The following is a 12,682-nucleotide window of genomic DNA, read 5'->3' on the forward strand; positions in this document are numbered from 1 at the left end:
TACCTCATATGAAGACATAAAATCCTAATCTCTCTGCTCTTGATGGGTGCAAGAAAACTTCATAATGCCTTGGGGCATCCCCTATAGTCATCCAAACTATCATAATATGTGACCTACCAACTATCTCTCTAGTATATGCAATCTCCACCCTATCAACCATCTAGTCTCAAAGAAATATCCAAGCTCTCTCTCATCATCCTAGTCCTTGCAATCCAAATATGGTCTCCATGTCACCAAGTCCATTGTGTCCAACACATATCTCCAATAATCTAGTCATCCCAACTTAGGCTAAGACTAAATTGCTAAATATAGATGAATGTATGGATGTCCCACACCTTTGAACCTCATATGTATTGGTCACATGATCATTATATGCTCCCAAGTCCAAACATGAAACAAAGTCACACTTGTTGATAACAATGCACCACTACAGTACACCACTTGATGAAGATCATGATATAAGTGTATTAATAAACACAATCCCCAAGAAAATTGGGTCCCCTCCTCCATCATCATTTTTAGAGTTTGTCCCCATCCCACTGGGAATCCCCTCAATCTCCTGTCCATACAAATATAACCAAATATCATCCCAACCAATACCAAAGGTAATGGTTCACAAACCTCTATCATAAACTCCTAGTTGATCTCATGATCATCTAGATCCTCATCTTTGAATACATCATGACACTCCTCCAAACCATTGTTTTGATCATACTGCACAATCTCACCACTAATAGGAAGTCTTGGTATCCAATAGACATCCTCCATTGTCAAACTTATCTCCCCTATAGGAAAATGGAAGGAAATCATCCTAGAGTCCCATCACTCTACTAGTGTTTTCAACAACCCAAGGTTGGCCTTGATCACGGACCAATACAAAGTGTGATGCAATCCACATGCGAAAATAAAAATCTAATCACTCCCAGTCAACATAAGCCTCAATGGCTATGTGTTAGGGAATCTCTCCCTTGACATCAAGATATCTAACATGTCCTCCTACACACATCAACAAAGCATGAAATTAGCTATCTTGAACATCTATCATCTAGAATTGTGATCCAACTATTTTATCCTACAATTGATTCTATCACATGTTTACCAATAAATCTATCATTTTTCTAAGCCTAAGTGGGTTTCTAGCTCATATTGCTACAATTAAACCTACATTAGTCTTATTATTTATCCTCACTAAACATAACAACCATAATTCTACCCTATCAATTATCTCAGTACATCACCTTCCTATCCAGCTTTCCTTAATCAAATCAAATGTGCATCTTTGTATCACAAATACACAACACCATTGAACACTTGTGCAAATTAAACATTTTTGTTGTTAAAAAAAACCAAAGCAATGAATGCCTATATAAATGCACACAAACCCTAAAAAATTGCACAATAATCCTAAATAAAAGAGCCTTAATAACAAAAGTGAAATCTTATTCTACATATATGTCAATAGATTTCACACATGCACAAATACATCAAAAGTAAAAATTTATCCTATCAATGCACCTATTTATGACATGAATGTGCATTATCTTCAACTACTGCACATTCATGCAATATACCTATGAATTTGTGCACCACAATTGTGGATCTATTCACACTAATTAAAATTTTCAAAAAAAAAAATTCCCACCCTATCAACCTATCAAAAATATATCAAAACCCTATCAAATCTATCAAAATTTAATGCTAAACCTAGCAATTGACTGAGAGTTATCAATCACATACCAGCTCTCCATAGTTGGTTGGTTGTTGCTACCTTCATACTCACTCAAAATGGTGCTTTGCAAGTGGAAACAACATCCTCGCTATCCTATATCTCCTCCAATCTCCAAATGCCACGTGTACAAATGATAACTCACCCACCTTGTCTTTTTCCTATTTATACTCATGGGACCCTTTGCATGGGAGTGTTACTATACAACATTACTTTGAAAGAGTACAAGCCCTAGTGAAAGAACCGCTATTCTTATATAAGCTTTATTTATATATAGATATTCAATTAAATTATAAATAATTATCTACAACAAAATAGATAAACTTATAACACTTTAAACAACAAAACCAATCATAAGAAGGAATTTAGATTTCTTGATGCACTTTCTACATGTTAGATACCCTCCTACTAATTGGATTGATTAATTTATGAACAAAGAATAGGTTTGTGGAAGAAACGGACGATATCAGTAATGAATTCATAACATCAAATGTCCCCTTTGATGAGATTTTAGATTCTTGAGTGTCCTCTTTGTTGGAAATATAGTATAGACTAGGTGACTAAGAAGGGGAGGGGGTGAATTAGGAACCAATGAAATGTGTACTTTAATTCACCAATTAAACCTTCACAATATAATTTGATCTAATTGCATTCATGAAAGATTGAAAGTAATAAAACATTCATAACACTTGACACAATATTTGGTAACCTAGAAACCTTCCAAATAGAAAGTAAAACTAGGGTGGGGATGATACCCACAAGATTTATTACTACAAGATAAAGTTAGCCTGTTTAAGCTTACAATTGATCACTTCTGGTGATTTTCCCTGTTAGGAGCAATAAGGACTATTAGGTCCACCTTGTGAAAGGATTTACAACATACAATGAATTATGCACTTGATTAAGAGATTTGGAAAAGACTAATAAGTCCACCTTGTTAGAGGATTTGACCAATGCACCTATTAGGATGAATCAATGGTTGATCTTTGATCTACAACTCAGTTTGTTGAATGAGATTCCTTTGAAATACAATGATCACCTTGCTATGATAGATAAGACTTTTCTTTTCCTTATATTTCTTGTAGCCTTGTTAATTCACACTCATACTACTTCTTGTTTTATTCACTTCAATGCATTGGATATGATAAGATGTATTACATATATACCAATCCAATAAATTACCTTCTAGAGTCGAATACAACATCTAATTCAAATAATCTTCACTAAGTCATCTTACTACTATAAATTAGGTTTTGAAGACCACATGGGTGATATTCTGAGACTCAAAAACATTTTCAACTCAGAAAACTTTGGTATTCATTTGACACTGGTTCTCAGTCCACATTGATCATTGCAGAGTAGTAGGAACTTGGTTAGAATTGGGTGACTTGATGAATATTGAAGAACTCGATAGACTTGGTTGACACTGAAGCTTAGTCAACACTACCTTCATTCTACTTTGTTAACAATGTCATCTTGATAGACACTACAAAGCTTAGTTAACACTAAAACCTTCATTGATTACATTGATGAGCTTGGTAGCAACTGTAAACAATTGACTAAGTGTTCAGTCACTAATTGACAAATGATTTGACCTTAATGTCAGAAATCTCCCCCTTTGGTATTAGTGATAAAAACACTTATCATACCAAAAATCTATATTCTTGAAATACAAGTCAAACCTCCCACTTTCAACATGCCTAGGTCTGTAACTCAGTTTTGACTATTATATGTCGCTTAGTAAACTCTGACTTTGTTTTTTTCTTTAAAAAAAAAAAATTGTAAATAGATTTTTTGCTATGTATATACATCTCTCTTACTATACATATATTTCCTTCTTATATATACATTCCCCTTGATTTTATTTATGATATATATTGTCCCTTGATTTTGACACAAATGCCAAAATTGCATAACTACAAGGTAACACCAAAATGTGAAAGGAAATCATTGTGTACCTTCAAAAGTATGGACAATGTCTTGTACCAATTATCTTGTAAATCTTTTAAATTGTGCAAAGCTATCTATACCTCTGCCAATAGTTCCATCATGTGATCAACAATTGAGAAATTATTGTCATGGATCAATGTTTTAGCATGTGCAATATGTTTTTGCATTGCATCCATGTTGGGAAGTATCATGCCCTAAATTTCTCCTAGTGTTGCCCTTATCTTGGCTTCCTCCCTCAAAAATTTTGCCTATAGATCTATTAGATATCTAATTTTCACAAAATGTACAAAACTACTGCTAGGATCAAGTGACAACTGATGTGCACTTGCCTTCATATGAACATCTATCTTAGATAACTTATCTTTTATTTCCTTAGTGAAATTTGATGTGTCACTCAACTTCACAAATATAGTAACATTATTTACAGAATTTTCAAAAGAAACAAGGATGGTGAACAATTCCCTTTGATTACTGGCTATTTTTTGAGCCACTTTCTCCAAAAATTTATTTTCAAGTTTCCTTTCTACCCTCTACAGAAGTTTTTCTTGTCCACTCAATTCCTCATTAAACTTATGAACTACAAAAATCTGATCCAAAATTGGTTTCTTTTCATCAACCTCAATATTAAGTGCATCAACAAATATGCCCTTAATATCTTCAAGAACTTCAATTTTTCTTTTTTTTCTCTTCTCTAAGATTTTGTGGTCTGGCTCTTCTCTTCCATAGCTCACCAAGGGTATCCATTTGATCAGGGATTAGATTGGAAAGATCCTAATCTAGTATTACACTATCTTCATGTAGATCAATTTTCTCAATAGAGGCTTCTACCTCATTACCCTTTTCTTTATGTACAGTAGAAGGAATAATTTCCTTTCCTTTGCTCATGACTTCAATGCTTGATTGAAGCTTAACCTTAACTATTATTGCATTTTCCATAGTAGAAACAATAGTAGAAATAGTATAAATTGTATGAGAAACAACACTAATAGTAGGAATACTTGTAGTACCTTACTGAGACTTAGTTTGTCTTGTTGTTGAGATGATTGGAGCCTACTACTTGGTAGATGAAGTGATGGAAAAAAAACTCAACATTGCACTCAATAGAGTTGCTCCAACTATCAATTGGATGTTTGGTAAAATAGTGTTTACCTCAACTGACTCGGCAGTAGCCTTCTCCAAGCTAGGTTGCACTATTTCATCATCATTTATCTCAACATCATCCATTTGAACAACTATCTCAATAGGTTTATGCAATCCATAGATCTTCTTCCATGCAATTGTGTTTGACTGCACAATAGATTCAATATCTTTTGATAGAATCAAGAATACATTGAATCTAGGGGTCAACTTTTGTTCATTCTTCTTTAATGATTCCTTCATTTCCTTGTTAGAAATATTTGGCATAAGTTATCTCAAGGTTTGTTCTCTAATGTACCTGATAACATTTAATGCATTATCCTAATGATGTGTTACTACCTTTAGTAGGATATTAGGAACTTTCTTTTTCAGCTCCTCTGGGGAGTACTGCCACTTAGCCATTTTAGTTGCTAAGGCTTCTTCAACTGGTTTTTTTTCTTCCTTAGTTCTTTTTTCATACTTCAAAAACTTGAAATCAGACATACATCCACTATCTTGTATTCTTTTCAATCTTTGTTCAAAGATGAGGGCTGATCTTTTGGATGTCACTTGTTGATCTTCATCATCATCATCATCATCCCCCAATTTGAGCTTCATCTTAGATTTTGCAAATTTCATAGTGAATATTGCAAGGGAGGACTTTATTGGCCTTGTTATTTTAACCTTCCCTTTCTTCTTGAGAGGCTCCTCCACTTCAAATTCTTCTTCCTCTACATGCTCCTCTTATCCTTCCTCTTCTTTAACATGTAATATCCCCTCTAGTAATTATATTTGATATTAAACAATTGACATCCATATTTGAAAGAAAATAACAATCACTAGATATATTGATTAAAAATTAATCATGATGCTATCCATCTAGAATAAATTATTAAATAATTCTCAATATAACTTATATATATATATATATATATATATATATATATATATATATATATATATATATATATATATATATATATATATATATATATATATATATATATATAAAACTAATAATCATATACATTATTATCTTTAGAATCTTCTATATTAACCTAAGTTTTCCTAAACTAATGAAATGACTTAACCATTATCTAAGGGTCATAACCCTTTATCTCATACAATTGATAAGTCATGCCCTTAGAATAAAGAAGATATAGATCCTACAGAAAACATAAGAAAGGGGGGTACAAAAATAGGAGATAGTTATGAGGAGAACCCAATACCCAAGCATTACAGAAATGGTGGAAAATATTGATCTTCATCCTATGTAATATAATCCACATAGACTTGTTGATAGGTAGTTTACCGAGATGGAAAAACAAAAAAGGAATATACCATCGAAGGAAGAAAGATTTTTATAACCATTACCATAACAACATGTAGCCACCAGGACCCCTCAAGCCATGATCAGATAGAGTGCAGGAAGGAAGAGGACATTGAGATTAAATCATCATGTGGACACACAACCAAGAAAAAGTGAAAGGATCAAACTAGATCGAAGGTGAACATGTCACGAGTGCACATTTCTCAAGGACTATCAAAGGTGATCATATGAATAAGGTGATAGATAGGATCAAACATTGGGTAATGAAGGAGCGTGGACCCCACATCGAAGATAGATACCAAATTGGAAAGATGATCCATGTGGATGTTTCCAAAATAGGAAAAAACATATTCAAAGGGTAACTCATAGAAAGGGAGATGACGTGGAGCATACAAGAAGGAATGAACACAAACATTAAAAGAATTGCCACATAACCTGATCAAAGGTCATTGCATGGAGAAATAACCATGATGTCATGCGAAGGAAACTTTACCACTAAAATTATATAGGAAGGAAGGTAATTAATGATGTGAGTCCCCAATCTCCACAAGGTAAGTCAAGGGTATATTAAGTTGTCTAAATATTATTATTAAATAGAATATGTTTATTTAATGTGGTGTATTACTAAGTTAATCTATATATGTATTATTAAGTCAAAAAAAAAATGGTGTATCTTCCTTACCTTTTGTTAGTAGAAGAGGGGAGTTGGATGATTTGTTGTCTTTTAGAAATTTCTCCACTTTCTTTCATCCTCTTTTCATAGCCTAACGAAGCTTGATTTCCAAAGAAATCCTAGCCTTGGATTCTTCATAGGTACCAAAATATGGTGCCTTGGGGTCCAGGGGCTCATTTATAAGAGCTTCGATTATATATTTTGTATCATCAATAATAACCTCATATCCAAGAGGTTTCATGTTTAGTGCCTCTCATGTTTGTAGTCTATACCTTGTTTTATTTTGATTCAAGAGATACTTGTTCTCATGTTATTATTTTTGCCTGCGAGGGGACCTAGGGGTCAAATGTTATACTTTGATTTCAGTATCATAGATGCTATACTACTATGTTGTGCAATAGATCATATTTTCATGTTGATGCAATTTTGATATGATAGTATGTTTTATGATGATATCTAGTTATCCATTATTTGGACATAACTCTGATTATGTTATGTGGTGGATTTAATACTATGGTTATTTACTTCATTCTTTCTTCATTATGCTTTATGAAAACATGAGTGATGTAAATGGATTATTTGAGTATATTTGAATAAATGATTAAATTAGGTATCTAATGTATTTATTGCTTTAGCTATGTTATTATATGAAATTGCACTTGATCATCTGTTTTAGTGTGCAGGAATTATATCCCTAGCAGTGGCACATGGAGTTAGTGATTCAATTGTTTATTATTACCAATATTGTCCCTATATGGTCGATGTATCGCATTTAATTATTTAATTAAACCTTACGGTGATTTGGTTAAATCTAGAATAATTTGCATTATGTGGCTAGACCTATGAGTGTGTCTGTGTGTCATGCCCAAAATTTTAACCTGACAAAACACAACCCCTTTTTCTTTTTTTTGAATAGCTATGTGTTACCTTCATGCATGATCTACTCAAGAGACTTTCTTAAAACTTATGTCTATTTGATCTTGCATGTTTTTAATCATTTGATAGATTATGATACTTATGTTCGTTGATAGGAAAATACAATCCTAGCCAATGTCATGATCAAATGATTTAGGTTAAACAATACCTCATGCTTCTACAACATCGTTGCATTATCAGCAAAAGTTTTCTAATAGTTTCATGATCCTAGTATAAATGTTTGTGACATTAACATGATATAAGTGATTCTTTAGTGAATTTCTTCCCCAAAATACTCGTACATACATACTACTTTTTATTTTATCTTATTATTAATTATTGCAATTACCATTATGCTCTAAAAAGGTGGATGATACTGAGCAAACTCAATCCTAGGTCAAGTTTATGGACAACCATGTATAATGATGAGGCTAAAATAATGACACCTATATCAACCTCGCCTTCATACTTGAGGCATGCTGATATTAAACTTCTAGTAGTGTCCACATATGTTTAATTATGCAATATAAGGATTACTTAGATCTCACTTAGTGTCAAATGTCTACCCTATATAAATGACATGACAATCAAGTACTAATCCACGCTTATCTCCGCTTCCATTGTATACTAGTTCAAGAGTACATCTATGTGCACACATTTAGGATGTTCCTCTACCCATAATAATTTATATTCCATTGTAACACTAGGTATTTATTTGTTATACATTTTGTTAGTGTTCATTAATAACTAAGAAAATTTATGTGAAGTACTATTCTTTTACACCTTAATTATATGATTATCTTAATCTTGTTCAAATGTATTATTGTAAACAACTAGTTTCTTTTATCCTCACCAATTCATTATGCATCCTAATAACACAAGGAAAAAGAATTTACTCTAATTGAATTAGTCATATTTATAATATAAATCTACTATTATTAATTATTACCACTTTCTTTATTCATTATTTATTTATTTATTAAATTAGTAAATGAAACCTATTAATAAATGGTTTATCACTAATACTAGAGTACCCCACTAACTTAATCATATCTACTTGCTAACACCCAACCACAATTAACCTCTCACTAATTTTCCACTAAAACTATTATCAAGATCCCGTTACAACCCCTAACATGGCTTTAAACTTTATCTCCCTCACCTTAGACATCAACCTATCATCTCCCATCCAAGGACCCTTGTTTTCAAAGGCAACGTCTATACAGCCACGGAAATGCACTTCCATACAAAGGAGAGGACTTGGTCAATTTTTTAAAAAGTTAGAAAAAGCAATGTAAAGGAAGTGCATTTTCGTGGCTATATAGCCACGGGCATTTTCAAATGCCTAATTTACACAAAAACAAATTTGTCCCATGCCTAAATTGCTAATTCCTAAGCAAGGACACATGATGCGTCCATTACTCCAAGGAAAAAAAAAGATGGGAAACAAGGTACTTAGGGAATCTGACATATGTCAGGCTTGCCCCTTTTCCCATGCCATCTCAATGCCTATGAAGGCGGGGCTGTCTATTTTCAACTTGATGTATTAAAAAAACTAAACTTTTGGACTTGACTTGAAGTCCTTCCCATGTTGACGCCTAGTGAAGACACACTGCCCAAGTCTGCCTGTGACATCTACTCACGTGATCCAAGGGAGGGAAAGGCTTATCTCATGGGTCCCACAGCTTTACTCTTGCAAGTCCCATTGGGCTGATTTGACCATACTGAGGGTGACGCCTTGGTAGGATTGGTCACCAATAGGATTTGTCATTCTATTTATTTATTTATTATTTTGTTTGCATTCTATGTTTAATGATTATTTAATTGTTTTATTTTCTCTTTTTTTTTAAAGTGTTATGAGTGGGTTTAGTACAACTCTTAGCATGTTGTAAGGGAGTCACATGTTTTTTAATCCATATGATAATCCCCTTAACTCATAGGTTCCTACTAGGGGTACTAAATCATATTCCTATATTATTATATTGGCCTATATTAGCTAAGAGTCACACTTCTTAATCCCCATACAAATTCCAAAAACTAAAAATGCATGTACAGGCATGCTTTCTTATGGAGACTCATCTATTGTTCCTTCCTTTAGATTAATGAGGTTATTGGTTTGGTAATGGGTGATTCATTATTACTATTATTTCTCTTCTTCAAAATTTCAATGTAGATGTATAATAAGCAATTCCATTCAAAATCACCTTAGACATGAGTATTAATCCATGAAATGTATCTAGAAAAAGATAAAACACAAACTAGTTGATTAATTCTATTCTTCCATTGATAAAATTGATTGACATTATGTATTTCCCAAGGCATAACTATGAGAAATCTATTTTAAATACCATCTCTTAAATCATTTGATAAATTCCAAAGAGCAAGATACCAACAATGCATGGTTAATTTCTTGAGTATCAAAGAAATAAGTTATCCTTAAAGAGAGAGAGAAAGCTTCCTTTACATCCTTCCTAAAAATGTTATGATTCATAAATTCTTTCCAATGAAATCCAATTAGATGCTTGTTACTGAAACTACAATACAATTATATATGTAAAAATTCTCATATTATTCCCTCTACGTATCAAATGGTAACAATGGCACAATATCTTTGCATTACATTGAGACAACACAATAGACTTTCAAAATGATATCCACTTAAGAAGACATGAACATTGAGATTTCTTTACACACTTGGATCTTCTCCACTTGAACAAGGGAGAAACCCCAATACTTCATGGCATGCCCCTTCACATAACCTGTAAAACAACACAAAACTTGGAACCATGGAGGCTCACCTCCCAACCTAGGCTTCTATGAAGCCACCCACCGAGCAGGGGAAACAAGAACCAAACAGGTTACACACATACTTCACCAACCTCTACATAAAAATACATCACAAACACAATCAACACCCTCCCATGGCTTGCACAATGATTCACCATTGGAATCATAAAATGTTGGGTGAAGGTGGGCTCTTCAAGGAGGAGAAATTCTAACAACATATATATCATATTGCCAATGCATTTTGCCTCTCAAGGCCTTCAAACAACCATCTTCTCCTCATCCACCAAACCTCCTTATACCTCCCAAACAACAAGATTCATGGCCATGATGGAGCCCATGCTCCATGAAAATAACAAACCTCATCATGAGGTAAAAGAAAAAGATTTATTTTCTCACCTGCAATGTCAAGCCCAACTTGTGCCCTTCACCCAAGGCTTCTCTGCCCTCCCAAGGGTGAGTGAAGCCTTCACACCCATAATCACAACCAACACTCTCATTCAAACAAGAAACAACAACAAAACAAATGAAGAACAACAAAACAAAACCAAGAAAAGATCTTCACGAGCATAAGACACATTCACTTCTCCACAACACAATGACAAAGATCATAATGCAACAAGAACACTACATATTCTCACAACAACACAATATCCATCCAAGATTTAAAACTCCCACTATAATTCATATTCCATTGAAACATTCCTCATACTTGAAAATCTACTTTGCAATACTCAAGAATGAGAATGAAGCATGGTTTGGAACACTAACCTTGGTCCAAGCTAGGGTAAGGATAGTTGTAGTAGAGCTCCCTCCATCTCCCTCCAAAACTTAACTATCTCTAAAATTAAAGAGTGGGTGAACACCCCACTAGTTTTTCCAAGACCCTCTAATAAGGCCTTCACACTAACTATTTTTAGAAAAAACACTAAGCCATTTTCTCTTACAAACTTGTCTCCTCTAACTTTTCTATTTTTTGACTTAGTGGGAACATGGGAAAAACACATATGACAACTCCAATTTCGAATTGATGGAAGAATGCATAGGTAAAGCGGCTCCCTAGGCTGTCTAGGCACTCACATGATCAAAATTAGGTCCCTAACATGATGTACTACCATATGGGTAACTTACTTTCACCTAAAGGACACTTTGGGATCACCTAATGACCCCCTCAAAACCCTAGTCAAGTCCAAATTCGAATTTATTATGATTGAGACCCATCCTTCCCTTGTCAAGTGGGTTTAAATTACTTATCAATAAGGTAATTAGTTTTAGGGTAAATTTCCACCATGGTCCAACCCAAAATGACACGTCAATCACATATAAAATTCACAAGTGTCAAGTGACACATAAAGCACATTCACCTTACTATGACACACTCCTAATGCACCTAACCTATGATTAAACATTTCCTCATGCAAACAAAGTTACATTACAAACAATACATTTTTACAATGAGGCTTTTTTGAATCTTTCAAAAATTCGCCTTGGTTAAACTGTGTTCACATAGGTTTGGAACTTGTTTCCCCCCCAAAGTATCCATGGTTCCACTTCTTGCACATTCAACTAGAGCATCAGTAGTCCAAGGAGGTTATATGAATAAATATCATAAATGCCTATAATTTCAATCGTTATATAATCTTATTAACATAATTCAAATAAATTTCCTTTCCCAATCATTTCAAGTAAATCATTCAAAATGTTAAAATATCAGGATCTACATATCAAAATCAAGTCAACATATGTCTATGTATCATAACTCATCATAATTGAATTAACATTTATCTACACAACACATTAAATCTTATATCATCATTATCAAATTAACATTTATCTGCACTTACATCATAAGCCATTGTAGTCAAATTATCATCTATCTACATATCATAGATCATCGTAATCATCATATTATAATCTAATTTTATCATGTCATTAAGTTGCATCCATATGTGTTTGATCATTCCATTCATAATATAAGTTTTGTTGTGCATATCGTAGAAGCAAAACACTACTGTAAGTGTCAAAATCAAGTGATAAAGTAAGTCATTTTCCTACTAGATCTTGAATAATGTCAAATATCCAAATACCAAATATAAATAATGAATCACAAGCATTTCTATAATTTAGCCTCTATCAAAGCAATAGAAAAGGTCTAGTTCATGAACAGAATCATTAATTATATTGTTTA

The sequence above is a fragment of the Cupressus sempervirens genome, chromosome 6 (genome assembly GCF_028749045.1).
Source record: "Cupressus sempervirens isolate cs-2001-9-10 chromosome 6, ASM2874904v1, whole genome shotgun sequence".
Lineage (NCBI taxonomy): Eukaryota > Viridiplantae > Streptophyta > Pinopsida > Cupressales > Cupressaceae > Cupressus > Cupressus sempervirens.